The following is a 16608-nucleotide window of genomic DNA, read 5'->3' on the forward strand; positions in this document are numbered from 1 at the left end:
TGTTAGTCGGACGTGATAACCACTACACCATAGATACGTGTTATTATAATTTTTTCGAAGAGATCTAGCTTATTACTATGTCTAATCAAGATGGTCAAAACATGTATCTATCAGGGCTCGAACCTGAGACCTTCCGCGTGTAAAGCGGACGTGATAACCACTACACCATAGATACGTGTTATTATAAAGTTTTCGAAGAGATCTAGCTTATTACTATGTCTAATCACGATGGTCAAAACATGTATCTATCAGGCCATGGACCTGGGAACTTCCGCGTGTTAGGCGGACGTGATAACCACTACACCATAGATACTTGGTTATTGTGAGTTTTCGAAGGGATCTACCTTATTATTATGTCTAATCACGATGGTCAAAACATGTATCTATCAGGCCATGGACCTGGGAACTTCCGCGTGTTAGGCGGACGTGATAACCACTACACCATAGATACTTGGTTATTGTGAGTTTTCGAAGGGATCTACCTTATTATTATGTCTAATCACGATGGGCAAAACATGTATCTACCAGGGCTCGAACCTGGGACCTTCCGCGTGTAAAGCGGACGTGATAACCACTACACCATAGATACGTGTTAATTTAGGTTTTCGAAGAGATCTAGCTTATTACTATGTCTAATCACGATGGTCAAAACATGTATCTATCAGGGCTCGAACCTGAGACCTTCCGCGTGTAAAGCGGACGTGATAACCACTACACCATAGATACTTGGTTATTGTGAGTTTTCGAAGAGATCTACCTTATTATTATGTCTAATCACGATGGGCAAAACATGTATCTACCAGGGCTCGAACCTGGGACCTTCCGCGTGTAAAGCGGACGTGATAACCACTACACCATAGATACGTGTTAATTTAAGTTTTCGAAGAAATCTAGCTTATTACTATGTCTAATCAAGATGGTCTAAACATGTATCTATCAGGGCACGAACCTGGGACCTTCCGCGTGTTAGTCGGACGTGATAACCACTACACCATAGATACTTGGTTATTATGAGTTTTCGAAGAGATCTACCTTATTATTATGTCTAATCACGATGGTCAAAACATGTATCTACCAGGGCTCGAACCTGGGACCTTCCGCGTGTAAAGCGGACGTGATAACCACTACACCATAGATACGTGTTGTTTTAAAGTTTTCAAAGAGATCTAGCTTATTACTATGTCTAATCACGATGGTCAAAACATGTACCTATCAGGGCTCGAACCTGAGACCTTCCGCGTGTAAAGCGGACGTGATAACCACTACACCATAGATACGTGTTATTATAAAGTTTTCGAAGAGATCTAGCTTATTACTATGTCTAATCACGATGGTCAAAACATGTATCTATCAGGGCTCGAACCTGAGACCTTCCGCGTGTAAAGCGGACGTGATAACCACTACACCATAGATACGTGTTATTATAAAGTTTTCGAAGAGATCTAGCTTATTACTATGTCTAATCACGATGGTCAAAACATGTATCTATCAGGGCACGGACCTGGGAACTTCCGCGTGTTAGGCGGACGTGATAACCACTACACCATAGATACTTGGTTATTGTGAGTTTTCGAAGGGATCTACCTTATTATTATGTCTAATCACGATGGGCAAAACATGTATCTACCAGGGCTCGAACCTGGGACCTTCCGCGTGTAAAGCGGACGTGATAACCACTACACCATAGATATGTGTTAATTTAGGTTTTCGAAGAGATGTAGCTTATTACTATGTCTAATCACGATGGTCATAACATGTATCTATCAGGACTCGAACCTGGGACCTTCTGCGTGTAAAGCGGACGTGATAACCACTACACCATAGATACGTGTTAATTTAAGTTTTCGAAGAGATCTAGCTTATTACTATGTCTTATCACGATGGTCTAAACATGTATCTATCAGGGCACGAACCTGGGACCTTCCGCGTGTTAGTCGGACGTGATAACCACTATACCATAGATACTTGGTTATTGTGAGTTTTCGAAGATATCTACCTTATTATTATGTCTAATCACGATGGTCAAAACATGTATCTACCAGGGCTCAAACCTGGGATCTTCCGCGTGTAAAGCGGATGTGATAACCACTACACTACAGACACGTGTTAATTTAAGTTTTCGAAGAGATCTAGCTTATTACTATGTCTAATCACGATGGTCAAAACATGTATCTATCAGGGCTCGAACCTGACACCTTCCGCGTTTTAGGCGGACGTGATAACCACTACACCATAGATACGTGTTAATTTAGGTTTTCGAAGAGATCTACCTTATTATTATGTCTAATCACGATGGTCAAAACATGTATCTACCAGGGTTCGAACCTGGGACCTTCCGCGTGTAAAGCGGACGTGATAACCACTACACCATAGATACGTGTTATTTTAAAGTTTTCGAAGAGATCTAGCTTATTACTATGTCTAATCACGATGGTCAAAACATGTACCTATCAGGGCTCGAACCTGAGACCTTCCGCGTGTAAAGCGGACGTGATAACCACTACACCATAGATACGTGTTATTATAAAGTTTTCGAAGAGATCTAGCTTATTACTATGTCTAATCACGATGGTCAAAACATGTATCTATCAGGGCTCGAACCTGAGACCTTCCGCGTGTAAAGCGGACGTGATAACCACTACACCATAGATACGTGTTATTATAAAGTTTTCGAAGAGATCTAGCTTATTACTATGTCTAATCACGATGGTCAAAACATGTATCTATCAGGGCACGGACCTGGGAACTTCCGCGTGTTAGGCGGACGTGATAACCACTACACCATAGATACTTGGTTATTGTGAGTTTTCGAAGGGATCTACCTTATTATTATGTCTAATCACGATGGGCAAAACATGTATCTACCAGGGCTCGAACCTGGGACCTTCCGCGTGTAAAGCGGACGTGATAACCACTACACCATAGATACGTGTTAATTTTGGTTTTCGAAGAGATGTAGCTTATTACTATGTCTAATCACGATGGTCAAAACATGTATCTATCAGGGCTCGAACCTGACACCTTCCGCGTTTTAGGCGGACGTGATAACCACTACACCATAGATACTTGGTTATTGTGAGTTTTCTAAGAGATCTACCTTATTATTATGTATAATCACGATGATCCAAACATGTAACTACCAGGGCTCGAACCTGGGACCTTCCGCGTGTAAAGCGGACGTGATAACCACTACACCATAGATACGTGTTAATTTAGGTTTTCGAAGAGATGTAGCTTATTACTATGTCTAATCACGATGGTCAAAACATGTATCTATCAGGACTCGAACCTGGGACCTTCCGCGTGTAAAGCGGACGTGATAACCACTACACCATAGATACGTGTTAATTTAGGTTTTCGAAGAGATGTAGCTTATTACTATGTCTAATCACGATGGTCAAAACATGTATCTATCAGGGCTCGAACCTGACACCTTCCGCGTTTTAGGCGGACGTGATAACCACTACACCATAGATACTTGGTTATTGTGAGTTTTCTAAGAGATCTACCTTATTATTATGTATAATCACGATGATCAAAACATGTAACTACCAGGGTTCGAACCTGGGACCTTCCGCGTGTAAAGCGGACGTGATAACCACTACACCATAGATACGTGTTAATTTAGGTTTTCGAAGAGATGTAGCTTATTACTATGTCTAATCACGATGGTCAAAACATGTATCTATCCGGGCTCGAACCTGAGACCTTCCGCGTGTAAAGCGGACGTGATAACCACTACACCATAGATACGTGTTATTATAAAGTTTTCGAAGAGATCTAGCTTATTACTATGTCTAATCACGATGGTCAAAACATGTATCTATCAGGGCTCGAACCTGAGACCTTCCGCGTGTAAAGCGGACGTGATAACCACTACACCATAGATACGTGTTATTATAAAGTTTTCGAAGAGATCTAGCTTATTACTATGTCTAATCACGATGGTCAAAACATGTATCTATCAGGGCACGGACCTGGGAACTTCCGCGTGTTAGGCGGACGTGATAACCACTACACCATAGATACTTGGTTATTGTGAGTTTTCGAAGGGATCTACCTTATTATTATGTCTAATCACGATGGGCAAAACATGTATCTACCAGGGCTCGAACCTGGGACCTTCCGCGTGTAAAGCGGACGTGATAACCACTACACCATAGATACGTGTTAATTTAAGTTTTCGAAGAAATCTAGCTTATTACTATGTCTAATCAAGATGGTCTAAACATGTATCTATCAGGGCACGAACCTGGGACCTTCCGCGTGTTAGTCGGACGTGATAACCACTACACCATAGATACTTGGTTATTATGAGTTTTCGAAGAGATCTACCTTATTATTATGTCTAATCACGATGGTCAAAACATGTATCTACCAGGGCTCGAACCTGGGACCTTCCGCGTGTAAAGCGGACGTGATAACCACTACACCATAGATACGTGTTGTTTTAAAGTTTTCAAAGAGATCTAGCTTATTACTATGTCTAATCACGATGGTCAAAACATGTACCTATCAGGGCTCGAACCTGAGACCTTCCGCGTGTAAAGCGGACGTGATAACCACTACACCATAGATACGTGTTATTATAAAGTTTTCGAAGAGATCTAGCTTATTACTATGTCTAATCACGATGGTCAAAACATGTATCTATCAGGGCTCGAACCTGAGACCTTCCGCGTGTAAAGCGGACGTGATAACCACTACACCATAGATACGTGTTATTATAAAGTTTTCGAAGAGATCTAGCTTATTACTATGTCTAATCACGATGGTCAAAACATGTATCTATCAGGGCACGGACCTGGGAACTTCCGCGTGTTAGGCGGACGTGATAACCACTACACCATAGATACTTGGTTATTGTGAGTTTTCGAAGGGATCTACCTTATTATTATGTCTAATCACGATGGGCAAAACATGTATCTACCAGGGCTCGAACCTGGGACCTTCCGCGTGTAAAGCGGACGTGATAACCACTACACCATAGATATGTGTTAATTTAGGTTTTCGAAGAGATGTAGCTTATTACTATGTCTAATCACGATGGTCATAACATGTATCTATCAGGACTCGAACCTGGGACCTTCTGCGTGTAAAGCGGACGTGATAACCACTACACCATAGATACGTGTTAATTTAAGTTTTCGAAGAGATCTAGCTTATTACTATGTCTTATCACGATGGTCTAAACATGTATCTATCAGGGCACGAACCTGGGACCTTCCGCGTGTTAGTCGGACGTGATAACCACTATACCATAGATACTTGGTTATTGTGAGTTTTCGAAGATATCTACCTTATTATTATGTCTAATCACGATGGTCAAAACATGTATCTACCAGGGCTCAAACCTGGGATCTTCCGCGTGTAAAGCGGATGTGATAACCACTACACTACAGACACGTGTTAATTTAAGTTTTCGAAGAGATCTAGCTTATTACTATGTCTAATCACGATGGTCAAAACATGTATCTATCAGGGCTCGAACCTGACACCTTCCGCGTTTTAGGCGGACGTGATAACCACTACACCATAGATACGTGTTAATTTAGGTTTTCGAAGAGATCTACCTTATTATTATGTCTAATCACGATGGTCAAAACATGTATCTACCAGGGTTCGAACCTGGGACCTTCCGCGTGTAAAGCGGACGTGATAACCACTACACCATAGATACGTGTTATTTTAAAGTTTTCGAAGAGATCTAGCTTATTACTATGTCTAATCACGATGGTCAAAACATGTACCTATCAGGGCTCGAACCTGAGACCTTCCGCGTGTAAAGCGGACGTGATAACCACTACACCATAGATACGTGTTATTATAAAGTTTTCGAAGAGATCTAGCTTATTACTATGTCTAATCACGATGGTCAAAACATGTATCTATCAGGGCTCGAACCTGAGACCTTCCGCGTGTAAAGCGGACGTGATAACCACTACACCATAGATACGTGTTATTATAAAGTTTTCGAAGAGATCTAGCTTATTACTATGTCTAATCACGATGGTCAAAACATGTATCTATCAGGGCACGGACCTGGGAACTTCCGCGTGTTAGGCGGACGTGATAACCACTACACCATAGATACTTGGTTATTGTGAGTTTTCGAAGGGATCTACCTTATTATTATGTCTAATCACGATGGGCAAAACATGTATCTACCAGGGCTCGAACCTGGGACCTTCCGCGTGTAAAGCGGACGTGATAACCACTACACCATAGATACGTGTTAATTTTGGTTTTCGAAGAGATGTAGCTTATTACTATGTCTAATCACGATGGTCAAAACATGTATCTATCAGGGCTCGAACCTGACACCTTCCGCGTTTTAGGCGGACGTGATAACCACTACACCATAGATACTTGGTTATTGTGAGTTTTCTAAGAGATCTACCTTATTATTATGTATAATCACGATGATCCAAACATGTAACTACCAGGGCTCGAACCTGGGACCTTCCGCGTGTAAAGCGGACGTGATAACCACTACACCATAGATACGTGTTAATTTAGGTTTTCGAAGAGATGTAGCTTATTACTATGTCTAATCACGATGGTCAAAACATGTATCTATCAGGACTCGAACCTGGGACCTTCCGCGTGTAAAGCGGACGTGATAACCACTACACCATAGATACGTGTTAATTTAGGTTTTCGAAGAGATGTAGCTTATTACTATGTCTAATCACGATGGTCAAAACATGTATCTATCAGGGCTCGAACCTGACACCTTCCGCGTTTTAGGCGGACGTGATAACCACTACACCATAGATACTTGGTTATTGTGAGTTTTCTAAGAGATCTACCTTATTATTATGTATAATCACGATGATCAAAACATGTAACTACCAGGGTTCGAACCTGGGACCTTCCGCGTGTAAAGCGGACGTGATAACCACTACACCATAGATACGTGTTAATTTAGGTTTTCGAAGAGATGTAGCTTATTACTATGTCTAATCACGATGGTCAAAACATGTATCTATCCGGGCTCGAACCTGAGACCTTCCGCGTGTAAAGCGGACGTGATAACCACTACACCATAGATACGTGTTATTATAAAGTTTTCGAAGAGATCTAGCTTATTACTATGTCTAATCACGATGGTCAAAACATGTATCTATCAGGGCTCGAACCTGAGACCTTCCGCGTGTAAAGCGGACGTGATAACCACTACACCATAGATACGTGTTATTATAAAGTTTTCGAAGAGATCTAGCTTATTACTATGTCTAATCACGATGGTCAAAACATGTATCTATCAGGGCACGGACCTGGGAACTTCCGCGTGTTAGGCGGACGTGATAACCACTACACCATAGATACTTGGTTATTGTGAGTTTTCGAAGGGATCTACCTTATTATTATGTCTAATCACGATGGGCAAAACATGTATCTACCAGGGCTCGAACCTGGGACCTTCCGCGTGTAAAGCGGACGTGATAACCACTACACCATAGATACGTGTTAATTTAGGTTTTCGAAGAGATGTAGCTTATTACTATGTCTAATCACGATGGTCAAAACATGTATCTATCAGGGCTCGAACCTGACACCTTCCGCGTTTTAGGCGGACGTGATAACCACTACACCATAGATACTTGGTTATTGTGAGTTTTCTAAGAGATCTACCTTATTATTATGTATAATCACGATGATCAAAACATGTAACTACCAGGGCTCGAACCTGGAACCTTCCGCGTGTAAAGCGGACGTGATAACCACTACACCATAGATACGTGTTAATTTTGGTTTTCGAAGAGATGTAGCTTATTACTATGTCTAATCACGATGGTCAAAACATGTATCTATCAGGACTCGAACCTGGGACCTTCCGCGTGTAAAGCGGACGTGATAACCACTACACCATAGATACGTGTTAATTTAAGTTTTCGAAGAGATCTAGCTTATTACTATGTCTAATCACGATGGTCTAAACATGTATCTATCAGGGCACGAACCTGAGACCTTCCGCGTGTTAGTCGGACGTGGTAACCACTACACCATAGATACGTGTTATTATAAAGTTTTCGAAGAGATCTAGCTTATTACTATGTCTAATCACGATGGTCAAAACATGTATCTATCAGGGCTCGAACCTGAGACCTTCCGCGTGTAAAGCGGATGTGATAACCACTACACTACAGACACGTGTTAATTTAAGTTTTCGAAGAGATCTAGCTTATTACTATGTCTAATCACGATGGTCAAAACATGTATCTATCAGGGCTCGAACCTGACACCTTCCGCGTTTTAGGCGGACGTGATAACCACTACACCATAGATACGTGTTAATTTAGGTTTTCGAAGAGATCTACCTTATTATTATGTCTAATCACGATGGTCAAAACATGTATCTACCAGGGTTCGAACCTGGGACCTTCCGCGTGTAAAGCGGACGTGATAACCACTACACCATAGGTACGTGTTATTTTAAAGTTTTCGAAGAGATCTAGCTTATTACTATGTCTAATCACGATGGTCAAAACATGTACCTATCAGGGCTCGAACCTGAGACCTTCCGCGTGTAAAGCGGACGTGATAACCACTACACCATAGATACGTGTTATTATAAAGTTTTCGAAGAGATCTAGCTTATTACTATGTCTAATCACGATGGTCAAAACATGTATCTATCAGGGCTCGAACCTGAGACCTTCCGCGTGTAAAGCGGACGTGATAACCACTACACCATAGATACGTGTTATTATAAAGTTTTCGAAGAGATCTAGCTTATTACTATGTCTAATCACGATGGTCAAAACATGTATCTATCAGGGCACGGACCTGGGAACTTCCGCGTGTTAGGCGGACGTGATAACCACTACACCATAGATACTTGGTTATTGTGAGTTTTCGAAGGGATCTACCTTATTATTATGTCTAATCACGATGGGCAAAACATGTATCTACCAGGGCTCGAACCTGGGACCTTCCGCGTGTAAAGCGGACGTGATAACCACTACACCATAGATACGTGTTAATTTTGGTTTTCGAAGAGATGTAGCTTATTACTATGTCTAATCACGATGGTCAAAACATGTATCTATCAGGGCTCGAACCTGACACCTTCCGCGTTTTAGGCGGACGTGATAACCACTACACCATAGATACTTGGTTATTGTGAGTTTTCTAAGAGATCTACCTTATTATTATGTATAATCACGATGATCCAAACATGTAACTACCAGGGCTCGAACCTGGGACCTTCCGCGTGTAAAGCGGACGTGATAACCACTACACCATAGATACGTGTTAATTTAGGTTTTCGAAGAGATGTAGCTTATTACTATGTCTAATCACGATGGTCAAAACATGTATCTATCAGGACTCGAACCTGGGACCTTCCGCGTGTAAAGCGGACGTGATAACCACTACACCATAGATACGTGTTAATTTAGGTTTTCGAAGAGATGTAGCTTATTACTATGTCTAATCACGATGGTCAAAACATGTATCTATCAGGGCTCGAACCTGACACCTTCCGCGTTTTAGGCGGACGTGATAACCACTACACCATAGATACTTGGTTATTGTGAGTTTTCTAAGAGATCTACCTTATTATTATGTATAATCACGATGATCAAAACATGTAACTACCAGGGTTCGAACCTGGGACCTTCCGCGTGTAAAGCGGACGTGATAACCACTACACCATAGATACGTGTTAATTTAGGTTTTCGAAGAGATGTAGCTTATTACTATGTCTAATCACGATGGTCAAAACATGTATCTATCCGGGCTCGAACCTGAGACCTTCCGCGTGTAAAGCGGACGTGATAACCACTACACCATAGATACGTGTTATTATAAAGTTTTCGAAGAGATCTAGCTTATTACTATGTCTAATCACGATGGTCAAAACATGTATCTATCAGGGCTCGAACCTGAGACCTTCCGCGTGTAAAGCGGACGTGATAACCACTACACCATAGATACGTGTTATTATAAAGTTTTCGAAGAGATCTAGCTTATTACTATGTCTAATCACGATGGTCAAAACATGTATCTATCAGGGCACGGACCTGGGAACTTCCGCGTGTTAGGCGGACGTGATAACCACTACACCATAGATACTTGGTTATTGTGAGTTTTCGAAGGGATCTACCTTATTATTATGTCTAATCACGATGGGCAAAACATGTATCTACCAGGGCTCGAACCTGGGACCTTCCGCGTGTAAAGCGGACGTGATAACCACTACACCATAGATACGTGTTAATTTAGGTTTTCGAAGAGATGTAGCTTATTACTATGTCTAATCACGATGGTCAAAACATGTATCTATCAGGGCTCGAACCTGACACCTTCCGCGTTTTAGGCGGACGTGATAACCACTACACCATAGATACTTGGTTATTGTGAGTTTTCTAAGAGATCTACCTTATTATTATGTATAATCACGATGATCAAAACATGTAACTACCAGGGCTCGAACCTGGAACCTTCCGCGTGTAAAGCGGACGTGATAACCACTACACCATAGATACGTGTTAATTTTGGTTTTCGAAGAGATGTAGCTTATTACTATGTCTAATCACGATGGTCAAAACATGTATCTATCAGGACTCGAACCTGGGACCTTCCGCGTGTAAAGCGGACGTGATAACCACTACACCATAGATACGTGTTAATTTAAGTTTTCGAAGAGATCTAGCTTATTACTATGTCTAATCACGATGGTCTAAACATGTATCTATCAGGGCACGAACCTGAGACCTTCCGCGTGTTAGTCGGACGTGATAACCACTACACCATAGATACGTGTTATTATAAAGTTTTCGAAGAGATCTAGCTTATTACTATGTCTAATCACGATGGTCAAAACATGTATCTATCAGGGCTCGAACCTGAGACCTTCCGCGTGTAAAGCGGACGTGATAACCACTACACCATAGATACGTGTTATTATAAAGTTTTCGAAGAGATCTAGCTTATTACTATGTCTAATCACGATGGTCAAAACATGTATCTATCAGGCCATGGACCTGGGAACTTCCGCGTGTTAGGCGGACGTGATAACCACTACACCATAGATACTTGGTTATTGTGAGTTTTCGAAGGGCTCTACCTTATTATTATGTCTAATCACGATGGGCAAAACATGTATCTACCAGGGCTCGAACCTGGGACCTTCCGCGTGTAAAGCGGACGTGATAACCACTACACCATAGATACGTGTTAATTTAGGTTTTCGAAGAGATCTAGCTTATTACTATGTCTAATCACGATGGTCTAAACATGTATCTATCAGGGCACGAACCTGGGACCTTCCGCGTGTTAGTCGGACGTGATAACCACTACACCATAGATACTTGGTTATTGTGAGTTTTCGAAGAGATCTACCTTATTATTATGTCTAATCACGATGGTCAAAACATGTATCTACCAGGGCTCAAACCTGGGATCTTCCGCGTGTAAAGCGGATGTGATAACCACACTACAGACACGTGTTACTTTAAGTTTTCGAAGAGATCTAGCTTATTACTATGTCTAATCACGATGGTCAAAACATGTATCTATCAGGGCTCGAACCTGACACCTTCCGCGTTTTAGGCGGACGTGATAACCACTACACCATAGATACTTGGTTATTGTGAGTTTTCTAAGAGATCTACCTTATTACTATGTATAATCACGATGATCAAAACATGTAACTACCAGGGCTCGAACCTGGGACCTTCCGCGTGTAAAGCGGACGTGATAACCACTACACCATAGATACGTGTTAATTTAGGTTTTCGAAGAGATGTAGCTTATTACTATGTCTAATCACGATGGTCAAAACATCTATCTATCCGGGCTCGAACCTGAGACCTTCCGCGTGTAAAGCGGACGTGATAACCACTACACCATAGATACGTGTTATTATAAAGTTTTCGAAGAGATCTAGCTTATTACTATGTCTAATCACGATGGTCAAAACATGTATCTATCAGGGCTCGAACCTGAGACCTTCCGCGTGTAAAGCGGACGTGATAACCACTACACCATAGATACGTGTTATTATAAAGTTTTCGAAGAGATCTAGCTTATTACTATGTCTAATCACGATGGTCAAAACATGTATCTATCAGGGCACGGACCTGGGAACTTCCGCGTGTTAGGCGGACGTGATAACCACTACACCACAGATACTTGGTTATTGTGAGTTTTCGAAGGGATCTACCTTATTATTATGTCTAATCACGATGGGCAAAACATGTATCTACCAGGGCTCGAACCTGGGACCTTCCGCGTGTAAAGCGGACGTGATAACCACTACACCATAGATACGTGTTAATTTAGGTTTTCGAAGAGATGTAGCTTATTACTATGTCTAATCACGATGGTCAAAACATGTATCTATCAGGGCTTGAACCTGACACCTTCCGCGTTTTAGGCGGACGTGATAACCACTACACCATAGATACTTGGTTATTGTGAGTTTTCTAAGAGATCTACCTTATTATTATGTATAATCACGATGATCAAAACATGTAACTACCAGGGCTCGAACCTGGGACCTTCCGCGTGTAAAGCGGACGTGATAACCACTACACCATAGATACGTGTTAATTTAGGTTTTCGAAGAGATGTAGCTTATTACTATGTCTAATCACGATGGTCAAAACATGTATCTATCAGGACTCGAACCTGGGACCTTCCGCGTGTAAAGCGGACGTGATAACCACTACACCATAGATACGTGTTAATTTAAGTTTTCGAAGAGATCTAGCTTATTACTATGTCTAATCACGATGGTCTAAACATGTATCTATCAGGGCACGAACCTGAGACCTTCCGCGTGTTAGTCGGACGTGATAACCACTACACCATAGATACGTGTTATTATAAAGTTTTCGAAGAGATCTAGCTTATTACTATGTCTAATCACGATGGTCAAAACATGTATCTATCAGGGCTCGAACCTGAGACCTTCCGCGTGTAAAGCGGACGTGATAACCACTACACCATAGAAACGTGTTATTATAAAATTTTCGAAGAGATCTAGCTTATTACTATGTCTAATCACGATGGTCAAAACATGTATCTATCAGGCCATGGACCTGGGAACTTCCGCGTGTTAGGCGGACGTGATAACCACTACACCATAGATACTTGGTTATTGTGAGTTTTCGAAGGGATCTACCTTATTATTATGTCTAATCACGATGGTCAAAACATGTATCTACCAGGGCTCAAACCTGGGATCTTCCGCGTGTAAAGCGGATGTGATAACCACTACACTACAGACTCGTGTTAATTTAAGTTTTCGAAGAGATCTAGCTTATTACTATGTCTAATCACGATGGTCAAAATATGTATCTATCAGGGCTCGAACCTGACACCTTCCGCGTGTAAAGCGGACGTGATAACCACTACACCATAGATACGTGTTATTTTAAAGTTTTCGAAGAGATCTAGCTTATTACTATGTCTAATCACGATGGTCAAAACATGTATCTAACAGGGCTCGAACCTGAGACCTTCCGCGTGTAAAGCGGACGTGATAACCACTACACCATAGATACGTGTTATTATGAAGTTTTCGAAGAGATCTAGCTTATTACTATGTCTAATCACGATGGTCAAAACATGTATCTATCAGGGCACGAACCTGGGACCTTCCGCGTGTTAGGCGGACGTGATAACCACTACACCATAGATACTTGGTTATTGTGAGTTTTCGAAGAGATCTACCTTATTATTATGTCTAATCACGATGGGCAAAACATGTATCTACCAGGGCTCGAACCTGGGACCTTCCGCGTGTAAAGCGGACGTGATAACCACTACACCATAGATACGTGTTAATTTAGGTTTTCGAAGAGATGTAGCTTATTACTATGTCTAATCACGATGGTCAAAACATGTATCTATCCGGGCTCGAACCTGAGACCTTCCGCGTGTAAAGCGGACGTGATAACCACTACACCATAGATACGTGTTATTATAAAGTTTTCGAAGAGATCTAGCTTATTACTATGTCTAATCACGATAGTCAAAACATGTATCTATCAGGGCTCGAACCTGAGACCTTCCGCGTGTAAAGCGGACGTGATAACCACTACACCATAGATACGTGTTATTATAAAGTTTTCGAAGAGATCTAGCTTATTACTATGTCTAATCACGATGGTCAAAACATGTATCTATCCGGGCTCGAACCTGAGACCTTCCGCGTGTAAAGCGGACGTGATAACCACTACACCATAGATACGTGTTATTATAAAGTTTTCGAAGAGATCTAGCTTATTACTATGTCTAATCACGATGGTCAAAACATGTATCTATCAGGGCTCGAACCTGAGACCTTCCGCGTGTAAAGCGGACGTGATAACCACTACACCATAGATACGTGTTATTATAAAGTTTTCGAAGAGATCTAGCTTATTACTATGTCTAATCACGATGGTCAAAACATGTATCTATCAGGGCACGGACCTGGGAACTTCCGCGTGTTAGGCGGACGTGATAACCACTACACCATAGATACTTGGTTATTGTGAGTTTTCGAAGGGATCTACCTTATTATTATGTCTAATCACGATGGGCAAAACATGTATCTACCAGGGCTCGAACCTGGGACCTTCCGCGTGTAAAGCGGACGTGATAACCACTACACCATAGATACGTGTTAATTTAGGTTTTCGAAGAGATGTAGCTTATTACTATGTCTAATCACGATGGTCAAAACATGTATCTATCAGGGCTCGAACCTGACACCTTCCGCGTTTTAGGCGGACGTGATAACCACTACACCATAGATACTTGGTTATTGTGAGTTTTCTAAGAGATCTACCTTATTATTATGTATAATCACGATGATCAAAACATGTAACTACCAGGGCTCGAACCTGGGACCTTCCGCGTGTAAAGCGGACGTGATAACCACTACACCATAGATACGTGTTAATTTAGGTTTTCGAAGAGATGTAGCTTATTACTATGTCTAATCACGATGGTCAAAACATGTATCTATCAGGACTCGAACCTGGGACCTTCCGCGTGTAAAGCGGACGTGATAACCACTACACCATAGATACGTGTTAATTTAAGTTTTCGAAGAGATCTAGCTTATTACTATGTCTAATCACGATGGTCTAAACATGTATCTATCAGGGCACGAACCTGAGACCTTCCGCATGTTAGTCGGACGTGATAACCACTACACCATAGATACGTGTTATTATAAAGTTTTCGAAGAGATCTAGCTTATTACTATGTCTAATCACGATGGTCAAAACATGTATCTATCAGGGCTCGAACCTGAGACCTTCCGCGTGTAAAGCGGACGTGATAACCACTACACCATAGATACGTGTTATTATAAAGTTTTCGAAGAGATCTAGCTTATTACTATGTCTAATCACGATGGTCAAAACATGTATCTATCAGGCCATGGACCTGGGAACTTCCGCGTGTTAGGCGGACGTGATAACCACTACACCATAGATACGTGTTAATTTAGGTTTTCGAAGAGATGTAGCTTATTACTATGTCTAATCACGATGGTCAAAACATGTATCTATCAGGACACGAACCTGGGACCTTCCGCGTGTAAAGCGGACGTGATAACCACTACACCATAGATACGTGTTATTATAAAATTTTCGAAGAGATCTAGCTTATTACTATGTCTAATCACGATGGTCAAAACATGTATCTATCAGGCCATGGACCTGGGAACTTCCGCGTGTTAGGCGGACGTGATAACCACTACACCATAGATACTTGGTTATTGTGAGTTTTCGAAGGGATCTACCTTATTATTATGTCTAATCACGATGGTCAAAACATGTATCTACCAGGGCTCAAACCTGGGATCTTCCGCGTGTAAAGCGGATGTGATAACCACTACACTACAGACTCGTGTTAATTTAAGTTTTCGAAGAGATCTAGCTTATTACTATGTCTAATCACGATGGTCAAAATATGTATCTATCAGGGCTCGAACCTGACACCTTCCGCGTTTTAGGCGGACGTGATAACCACTACACCATAGATACTTGGTTATTGTGAGTTTTCTAAGAGATCTACCTTATTATTATGTATAATCACGATGATCAAAACATGTATCTACCAGGGCTCGAACCTGGGACCTTCCGCGTGTAAAGCGGACGTGATAACCACTACACCATAGATACGTGTTATTTTAAAGTTTTCGAAGAGATCTAGCTTATTACTATGTCTAATCACGATGGTCAAAACATGTATCTAACAGGGCTCGAACCTGAGACCTTCCGCGTGTAAAGCGGACGTGATAACCACTACACCATAGATACGTGTTATTATGAAGTTTTCGAAGAGATCTAGCTTATTACTATGTCTAATCACGATGGTCAAAACATGTATCTATCAGGGCACGAACCTGGGACCTTCCGCGTGTTAGGCGGACGTGATAACCACTACACCATAGATACTTGGTTATTGTGAGTTTTCGAAGAGATCTACCTTATTATTATGTCTAATCACGATGGGCAAAACATGTATCTACCAGGGCTCGAACCTGGGACCTTCCGCGTGTAAAGCGGACGTGATAACCACTACACCATAGATACGTGTTAATTTAGGTTTTCGAAGAGATGTAGCTTATTACTATGTCTAATCACGATGGTC

General features: G+C 41.6%; 78 non-coding genes across 78 annotated transcripts; all 78 read right to left on the reverse strand.

The window, feature by feature from the left end:
* Window positions 1-102: 102 nt before the first annotated feature.
* Window positions 103-175, reverse strand: TRNAV-UAC (transfer RNA valine (anticodon UAC)). The gene has a single exon. It is a non-coding gene; the product is annotated as a tRNA-Val (tRNA).
* A 341-nt stretch (window positions 176-516) lies between these two features.
* Window positions 517-589, reverse strand: TRNAV-UAC (transfer RNA valine (anticodon UAC)). The gene has a single exon. It is a non-coding gene; the product is annotated as a tRNA-Val (tRNA).
* Window positions 590-653: 64 nt separating this feature from the next.
* On the reverse strand, window positions 654-726 carry TRNAV-UAC (transfer RNA valine (anticodon UAC)). The gene has a single exon. It is a non-coding gene; the product is annotated as a tRNA-Val (tRNA).
* Window positions 727-791: 65 nt separating this feature from the next.
* On the reverse strand, window positions 792-864 carry TRNAV-UAC (transfer RNA valine (anticodon UAC)). The gene has a single exon. It is a non-coding gene; the product is annotated as a tRNA-Val (tRNA).
* Window positions 865-1066: 202 nt separating this feature from the next.
* TRNAV-UAC (transfer RNA valine (anticodon UAC)) lies at window positions 1067-1139 on the reverse strand. The gene has a single exon. It is a non-coding gene; the product is annotated as a tRNA-Val (tRNA).
* A 65-nt stretch (window positions 1140-1204) lies between these two features.
* On the reverse strand, window positions 1205-1277 carry TRNAV-UAC (transfer RNA valine (anticodon UAC)). The gene has a single exon. It is a non-coding gene; the product is annotated as a tRNA-Val (tRNA).
* A 65-nt stretch (window positions 1278-1342) lies between these two features.
* TRNAV-UAC (transfer RNA valine (anticodon UAC)) lies at window positions 1343-1415 on the reverse strand. Its single transcript has one exon. It is a non-coding gene; the product is annotated as a tRNA-Val (tRNA).
* Window positions 1416-1618: 203 nt separating this feature from the next.
* Window positions 1619-1691, reverse strand: TRNAV-UAC (transfer RNA valine (anticodon UAC)). The gene has a single exon. It is a non-coding gene; the product is annotated as a tRNA-Val (tRNA).
* A 476-nt stretch (window positions 1692-2167) lies between these two features.
* On the reverse strand, window positions 2168-2240 carry TRNAF-AAA (transfer RNA phenylalanine (anticodon AAA)). The gene has a single exon. It is a non-coding gene; the product is annotated as a tRNA-Phe (tRNA).
* Window positions 2241-2304: 64 nt separating this feature from the next.
* TRNAV-UAC (transfer RNA valine (anticodon UAC)) lies at window positions 2305-2377 on the reverse strand. The gene has a single exon. It is a non-coding gene; the product is annotated as a tRNA-Val (tRNA).
* Window positions 2378-2442: 65 nt separating this feature from the next.
* On the reverse strand, window positions 2443-2515 carry TRNAV-UAC (transfer RNA valine (anticodon UAC)). Its single transcript has one exon. It is a non-coding gene; the product is annotated as a tRNA-Val (tRNA).
* Window positions 2516-2580: 65 nt separating this feature from the next.
* TRNAV-UAC (transfer RNA valine (anticodon UAC)) lies at window positions 2581-2653 on the reverse strand. Its single transcript has one exon. It is a non-coding gene; the product is annotated as a tRNA-Val (tRNA).
* A 203-nt stretch (window positions 2654-2856) lies between these two features.
* TRNAV-UAC (transfer RNA valine (anticodon UAC)) lies at window positions 2857-2929 on the reverse strand. Its single transcript has one exon. It is a non-coding gene; the product is annotated as a tRNA-Val (tRNA).
* A 64-nt stretch (window positions 2930-2993) lies between these two features.
* TRNAF-AAA (transfer RNA phenylalanine (anticodon AAA)) lies at window positions 2994-3066 on the reverse strand. Its single transcript has one exon. It is a non-coding gene; the product is annotated as a tRNA-Phe (tRNA).
* A 65-nt stretch (window positions 3067-3131) lies between these two features.
* TRNAV-UAC (transfer RNA valine (anticodon UAC)) lies at window positions 3132-3204 on the reverse strand. The gene has a single exon. It is a non-coding gene; the product is annotated as a tRNA-Val (tRNA).
* A 64-nt stretch (window positions 3205-3268) lies between these two features.
* TRNAV-UAC (transfer RNA valine (anticodon UAC)) lies at window positions 3269-3341 on the reverse strand. Its single transcript has one exon. It is a non-coding gene; the product is annotated as a tRNA-Val (tRNA).
* A 64-nt stretch (window positions 3342-3405) lies between these two features.
* TRNAF-AAA (transfer RNA phenylalanine (anticodon AAA)) lies at window positions 3406-3478 on the reverse strand. The gene has a single exon. It is a non-coding gene; the product is annotated as a tRNA-Phe (tRNA).
* A 65-nt stretch (window positions 3479-3543) lies between these two features.
* Window positions 3544-3616, reverse strand: TRNAV-UAC (transfer RNA valine (anticodon UAC)). Its single transcript has one exon. It is a non-coding gene; the product is annotated as a tRNA-Val (tRNA).
* Window positions 3617-3818: 202 nt separating this feature from the next.
* On the reverse strand, window positions 3819-3891 carry TRNAV-UAC (transfer RNA valine (anticodon UAC)). The gene has a single exon. It is a non-coding gene; the product is annotated as a tRNA-Val (tRNA).
* A 203-nt stretch (window positions 3892-4094) lies between these two features.
* Window positions 4095-4167, reverse strand: TRNAV-UAC (transfer RNA valine (anticodon UAC)). Its single transcript has one exon. It is a non-coding gene; the product is annotated as a tRNA-Val (tRNA).
* A 202-nt stretch (window positions 4168-4369) lies between these two features.
* Window positions 4370-4442, reverse strand: TRNAV-UAC (transfer RNA valine (anticodon UAC)). The gene has a single exon. It is a non-coding gene; the product is annotated as a tRNA-Val (tRNA).
* Window positions 4443-4507: 65 nt separating this feature from the next.
* Window positions 4508-4580, reverse strand: TRNAV-UAC (transfer RNA valine (anticodon UAC)). Its single transcript has one exon. It is a non-coding gene; the product is annotated as a tRNA-Val (tRNA).
* Window positions 4581-4645: 65 nt separating this feature from the next.
* On the reverse strand, window positions 4646-4718 carry TRNAV-UAC (transfer RNA valine (anticodon UAC)). Its single transcript has one exon. It is a non-coding gene; the product is annotated as a tRNA-Val (tRNA).
* Window positions 4719-4921: 203 nt separating this feature from the next.
* On the reverse strand, window positions 4922-4994 carry TRNAV-UAC (transfer RNA valine (anticodon UAC)). Its single transcript has one exon. It is a non-coding gene; the product is annotated as a tRNA-Val (tRNA).
* Window positions 4995-5470: 476 nt separating this feature from the next.
* On the reverse strand, window positions 5471-5543 carry TRNAF-AAA (transfer RNA phenylalanine (anticodon AAA)). The gene has a single exon. It is a non-coding gene; the product is annotated as a tRNA-Phe (tRNA).
* Window positions 5544-5607: 64 nt separating this feature from the next.
* Window positions 5608-5680, reverse strand: TRNAV-UAC (transfer RNA valine (anticodon UAC)). The gene has a single exon. It is a non-coding gene; the product is annotated as a tRNA-Val (tRNA).
* A 65-nt stretch (window positions 5681-5745) lies between these two features.
* TRNAV-UAC (transfer RNA valine (anticodon UAC)) lies at window positions 5746-5818 on the reverse strand. Its single transcript has one exon. It is a non-coding gene; the product is annotated as a tRNA-Val (tRNA).
* A 65-nt stretch (window positions 5819-5883) lies between these two features.
* TRNAV-UAC (transfer RNA valine (anticodon UAC)) lies at window positions 5884-5956 on the reverse strand. The gene has a single exon. It is a non-coding gene; the product is annotated as a tRNA-Val (tRNA).
* Window positions 5957-6159: 203 nt separating this feature from the next.
* Window positions 6160-6232, reverse strand: TRNAV-UAC (transfer RNA valine (anticodon UAC)). Its single transcript has one exon. It is a non-coding gene; the product is annotated as a tRNA-Val (tRNA).
* Window positions 6233-6296: 64 nt separating this feature from the next.
* Window positions 6297-6369, reverse strand: TRNAF-AAA (transfer RNA phenylalanine (anticodon AAA)). The gene has a single exon. It is a non-coding gene; the product is annotated as a tRNA-Phe (tRNA).
* Window positions 6370-6434: 65 nt separating this feature from the next.
* Window positions 6435-6507, reverse strand: TRNAV-UAC (transfer RNA valine (anticodon UAC)). Its single transcript has one exon. It is a non-coding gene; the product is annotated as a tRNA-Val (tRNA).
* Window positions 6508-6571: 64 nt separating this feature from the next.
* TRNAV-UAC (transfer RNA valine (anticodon UAC)) lies at window positions 6572-6644 on the reverse strand. Its single transcript has one exon. It is a non-coding gene; the product is annotated as a tRNA-Val (tRNA).
* Window positions 6645-6708: 64 nt separating this feature from the next.
* Window positions 6709-6781, reverse strand: TRNAF-AAA (transfer RNA phenylalanine (anticodon AAA)). Its single transcript has one exon. It is a non-coding gene; the product is annotated as a tRNA-Phe (tRNA).
* Window positions 6782-6846: 65 nt separating this feature from the next.
* On the reverse strand, window positions 6847-6919 carry TRNAV-UAC (transfer RNA valine (anticodon UAC)). Its single transcript has one exon. It is a non-coding gene; the product is annotated as a tRNA-Val (tRNA).
* Window positions 6920-7121: 202 nt separating this feature from the next.
* On the reverse strand, window positions 7122-7194 carry TRNAV-UAC (transfer RNA valine (anticodon UAC)). Its single transcript has one exon. It is a non-coding gene; the product is annotated as a tRNA-Val (tRNA).
* Window positions 7195-7397: 203 nt separating this feature from the next.
* Window positions 7398-7470, reverse strand: TRNAV-UAC (transfer RNA valine (anticodon UAC)). The gene has a single exon. It is a non-coding gene; the product is annotated as a tRNA-Val (tRNA).
* Window positions 7471-7534: 64 nt separating this feature from the next.
* Window positions 7535-7607, reverse strand: TRNAF-AAA (transfer RNA phenylalanine (anticodon AAA)). The gene has a single exon. It is a non-coding gene; the product is annotated as a tRNA-Phe (tRNA).
* Window positions 7608-7672: 65 nt separating this feature from the next.
* TRNAV-UAC (transfer RNA valine (anticodon UAC)) lies at window positions 7673-7745 on the reverse strand. Its single transcript has one exon. It is a non-coding gene; the product is annotated as a tRNA-Val (tRNA).
* A 64-nt stretch (window positions 7746-7809) lies between these two features.
* TRNAV-UAC (transfer RNA valine (anticodon UAC)) lies at window positions 7810-7882 on the reverse strand. Its single transcript has one exon. It is a non-coding gene; the product is annotated as a tRNA-Val (tRNA).
* Window positions 7883-8221: 339 nt separating this feature from the next.
* TRNAF-AAA (transfer RNA phenylalanine (anticodon AAA)) lies at window positions 8222-8294 on the reverse strand. Its single transcript has one exon. It is a non-coding gene; the product is annotated as a tRNA-Phe (tRNA).
* Window positions 8295-8358: 64 nt separating this feature from the next.
* TRNAV-UAC (transfer RNA valine (anticodon UAC)) lies at window positions 8359-8431 on the reverse strand. The gene has a single exon. It is a non-coding gene; the product is annotated as a tRNA-Val (tRNA).
* A 65-nt stretch (window positions 8432-8496) lies between these two features.
* On the reverse strand, window positions 8497-8569 carry TRNAV-UAC (transfer RNA valine (anticodon UAC)). The gene has a single exon. It is a non-coding gene; the product is annotated as a tRNA-Val (tRNA).
* A 65-nt stretch (window positions 8570-8634) lies between these two features.
* Window positions 8635-8707, reverse strand: TRNAV-UAC (transfer RNA valine (anticodon UAC)). Its single transcript has one exon. It is a non-coding gene; the product is annotated as a tRNA-Val (tRNA).
* A 203-nt stretch (window positions 8708-8910) lies between these two features.
* On the reverse strand, window positions 8911-8983 carry TRNAV-UAC (transfer RNA valine (anticodon UAC)). Its single transcript has one exon. It is a non-coding gene; the product is annotated as a tRNA-Val (tRNA).
* Window positions 8984-9047: 64 nt separating this feature from the next.
* TRNAF-AAA (transfer RNA phenylalanine (anticodon AAA)) lies at window positions 9048-9120 on the reverse strand. Its single transcript has one exon. It is a non-coding gene; the product is annotated as a tRNA-Phe (tRNA).
* Window positions 9121-9185: 65 nt separating this feature from the next.
* Window positions 9186-9258, reverse strand: TRNAV-UAC (transfer RNA valine (anticodon UAC)). The gene has a single exon. It is a non-coding gene; the product is annotated as a tRNA-Val (tRNA).
* A 64-nt stretch (window positions 9259-9322) lies between these two features.
* On the reverse strand, window positions 9323-9395 carry TRNAV-UAC (transfer RNA valine (anticodon UAC)). Its single transcript has one exon. It is a non-coding gene; the product is annotated as a tRNA-Val (tRNA).
* A 64-nt stretch (window positions 9396-9459) lies between these two features.
* On the reverse strand, window positions 9460-9532 carry TRNAF-AAA (transfer RNA phenylalanine (anticodon AAA)). Its single transcript has one exon. It is a non-coding gene; the product is annotated as a tRNA-Phe (tRNA).
* A 65-nt stretch (window positions 9533-9597) lies between these two features.
* Window positions 9598-9670, reverse strand: TRNAV-UAC (transfer RNA valine (anticodon UAC)). Its single transcript has one exon. It is a non-coding gene; the product is annotated as a tRNA-Val (tRNA).
* Window positions 9671-9872: 202 nt separating this feature from the next.
* On the reverse strand, window positions 9873-9945 carry TRNAV-UAC (transfer RNA valine (anticodon UAC)). The gene has a single exon. It is a non-coding gene; the product is annotated as a tRNA-Val (tRNA).
* A 203-nt stretch (window positions 9946-10148) lies between these two features.
* On the reverse strand, window positions 10149-10221 carry TRNAV-UAC (transfer RNA valine (anticodon UAC)). Its single transcript has one exon. It is a non-coding gene; the product is annotated as a tRNA-Val (tRNA).
* Window positions 10222-10285: 64 nt separating this feature from the next.
* On the reverse strand, window positions 10286-10358 carry TRNAF-AAA (transfer RNA phenylalanine (anticodon AAA)). The gene has a single exon. It is a non-coding gene; the product is annotated as a tRNA-Phe (tRNA).
* Window positions 10359-10423: 65 nt separating this feature from the next.
* TRNAV-UAC (transfer RNA valine (anticodon UAC)) lies at window positions 10424-10496 on the reverse strand. The gene has a single exon. It is a non-coding gene; the product is annotated as a tRNA-Val (tRNA).
* Window positions 10497-10560: 64 nt separating this feature from the next.
* Window positions 10561-10633, reverse strand: TRNAV-UAC (transfer RNA valine (anticodon UAC)). Its single transcript has one exon. It is a non-coding gene; the product is annotated as a tRNA-Val (tRNA).
* Window positions 10634-10835: 202 nt separating this feature from the next.
* On the reverse strand, window positions 10836-10908 carry TRNAV-UAC (transfer RNA valine (anticodon UAC)). Its single transcript has one exon. It is a non-coding gene; the product is annotated as a tRNA-Val (tRNA).
* A 203-nt stretch (window positions 10909-11111) lies between these two features.
* Window positions 11112-11184, reverse strand: TRNAV-UAC (transfer RNA valine (anticodon UAC)). The gene has a single exon. It is a non-coding gene; the product is annotated as a tRNA-Val (tRNA).
* A 336-nt stretch (window positions 11185-11520) lies between these two features.
* TRNAF-AAA (transfer RNA phenylalanine (anticodon AAA)) lies at window positions 11521-11593 on the reverse strand. Its single transcript has one exon. It is a non-coding gene; the product is annotated as a tRNA-Phe (tRNA).
* Window positions 11594-11658: 65 nt separating this feature from the next.
* TRNAV-UAC (transfer RNA valine (anticodon UAC)) lies at window positions 11659-11731 on the reverse strand. Its single transcript has one exon. It is a non-coding gene; the product is annotated as a tRNA-Val (tRNA).
* Window positions 11732-11933: 202 nt separating this feature from the next.
* TRNAV-UAC (transfer RNA valine (anticodon UAC)) lies at window positions 11934-12006 on the reverse strand. The gene has a single exon. It is a non-coding gene; the product is annotated as a tRNA-Val (tRNA).
* Window positions 12007-12209: 203 nt separating this feature from the next.
* Window positions 12210-12282, reverse strand: TRNAV-UAC (transfer RNA valine (anticodon UAC)). Its single transcript has one exon. It is a non-coding gene; the product is annotated as a tRNA-Val (tRNA).
* A 64-nt stretch (window positions 12283-12346) lies between these two features.
* On the reverse strand, window positions 12347-12419 carry TRNAF-AAA (transfer RNA phenylalanine (anticodon AAA)). The gene has a single exon. It is a non-coding gene; the product is annotated as a tRNA-Phe (tRNA).
* Window positions 12420-12484: 65 nt separating this feature from the next.
* TRNAV-UAC (transfer RNA valine (anticodon UAC)) lies at window positions 12485-12557 on the reverse strand. The gene has a single exon. It is a non-coding gene; the product is annotated as a tRNA-Val (tRNA).
* A 64-nt stretch (window positions 12558-12621) lies between these two features.
* On the reverse strand, window positions 12622-12694 carry TRNAV-UAC (transfer RNA valine (anticodon UAC)). The gene has a single exon. It is a non-coding gene; the product is annotated as a tRNA-Val (tRNA).
* A 202-nt stretch (window positions 12695-12896) lies between these two features.
* Window positions 12897-12969, reverse strand: TRNAV-UAC (transfer RNA valine (anticodon UAC)). Its single transcript has one exon. It is a non-coding gene; the product is annotated as a tRNA-Val (tRNA).
* Window positions 12970-13309: 340 nt separating this feature from the next.
* On the reverse strand, window positions 13310-13382 carry TRNAV-UAC (transfer RNA valine (anticodon UAC)). Its single transcript has one exon. It is a non-coding gene; the product is annotated as a tRNA-Val (tRNA).
* Window positions 13383-13447: 65 nt separating this feature from the next.
* TRNAV-UAC (transfer RNA valine (anticodon UAC)) lies at window positions 13448-13520 on the reverse strand. The gene has a single exon. It is a non-coding gene; the product is annotated as a tRNA-Val (tRNA).
* Window positions 13521-13723: 203 nt separating this feature from the next.
* TRNAV-UAC (transfer RNA valine (anticodon UAC)) lies at window positions 13724-13796 on the reverse strand. The gene has a single exon. It is a non-coding gene; the product is annotated as a tRNA-Val (tRNA).
* Window positions 13797-13998: 202 nt separating this feature from the next.
* Window positions 13999-14071, reverse strand: TRNAV-UAC (transfer RNA valine (anticodon UAC)). Its single transcript has one exon. It is a non-coding gene; the product is annotated as a tRNA-Val (tRNA).
* A 203-nt stretch (window positions 14072-14274) lies between these two features.
* Window positions 14275-14347, reverse strand: TRNAV-UAC (transfer RNA valine (anticodon UAC)). Its single transcript has one exon. It is a non-coding gene; the product is annotated as a tRNA-Val (tRNA).
* A 203-nt stretch (window positions 14348-14550) lies between these two features.
* On the reverse strand, window positions 14551-14623 carry TRNAV-UAC (transfer RNA valine (anticodon UAC)). The gene has a single exon. It is a non-coding gene; the product is annotated as a tRNA-Val (tRNA).
* A 64-nt stretch (window positions 14624-14687) lies between these two features.
* On the reverse strand, window positions 14688-14760 carry TRNAF-AAA (transfer RNA phenylalanine (anticodon AAA)). Its single transcript has one exon. It is a non-coding gene; the product is annotated as a tRNA-Phe (tRNA).
* Window positions 14761-14825: 65 nt separating this feature from the next.
* On the reverse strand, window positions 14826-14898 carry TRNAV-UAC (transfer RNA valine (anticodon UAC)). The gene has a single exon. It is a non-coding gene; the product is annotated as a tRNA-Val (tRNA).
* A 64-nt stretch (window positions 14899-14962) lies between these two features.
* Window positions 14963-15035, reverse strand: TRNAV-UAC (transfer RNA valine (anticodon UAC)). Its single transcript has one exon. It is a non-coding gene; the product is annotated as a tRNA-Val (tRNA).
* Window positions 15036-15237: 202 nt separating this feature from the next.
* On the reverse strand, window positions 15238-15310 carry TRNAV-UAC (transfer RNA valine (anticodon UAC)). Its single transcript has one exon. It is a non-coding gene; the product is annotated as a tRNA-Val (tRNA).
* Window positions 15311-15925: 615 nt separating this feature from the next.
* TRNAF-AAA (transfer RNA phenylalanine (anticodon AAA)) lies at window positions 15926-15998 on the reverse strand. Its single transcript has one exon. It is a non-coding gene; the product is annotated as a tRNA-Phe (tRNA).
* Window positions 15999-16063: 65 nt separating this feature from the next.
* TRNAV-UAC (transfer RNA valine (anticodon UAC)) lies at window positions 16064-16136 on the reverse strand. The gene has a single exon. It is a non-coding gene; the product is annotated as a tRNA-Val (tRNA).
* A 65-nt stretch (window positions 16137-16201) lies between these two features.
* On the reverse strand, window positions 16202-16274 carry TRNAV-UAC (transfer RNA valine (anticodon UAC)). Its single transcript has one exon. It is a non-coding gene; the product is annotated as a tRNA-Val (tRNA).
* A 203-nt stretch (window positions 16275-16477) lies between these two features.
* TRNAV-UAC (transfer RNA valine (anticodon UAC)) lies at window positions 16478-16550 on the reverse strand. The gene has a single exon. It is a non-coding gene; the product is annotated as a tRNA-Val (tRNA).
* Between the last annotated feature and the right edge of the window lie 58 nt (window positions 16551-16608).

Source organism: Phalangium opilio, unplaced genomic scaffold (assembly GCF_054372755.1).
Source record: "Phalangium opilio isolate 3A_F unplaced genomic scaffold, DU_Popi_V2 ptg000046l_1, whole genome shotgun sequence".
Lineage (NCBI taxonomy): Eukaryota > Metazoa > Arthropoda > Arachnida > Opiliones > Phalangiidae > Phalangium > Phalangium opilio.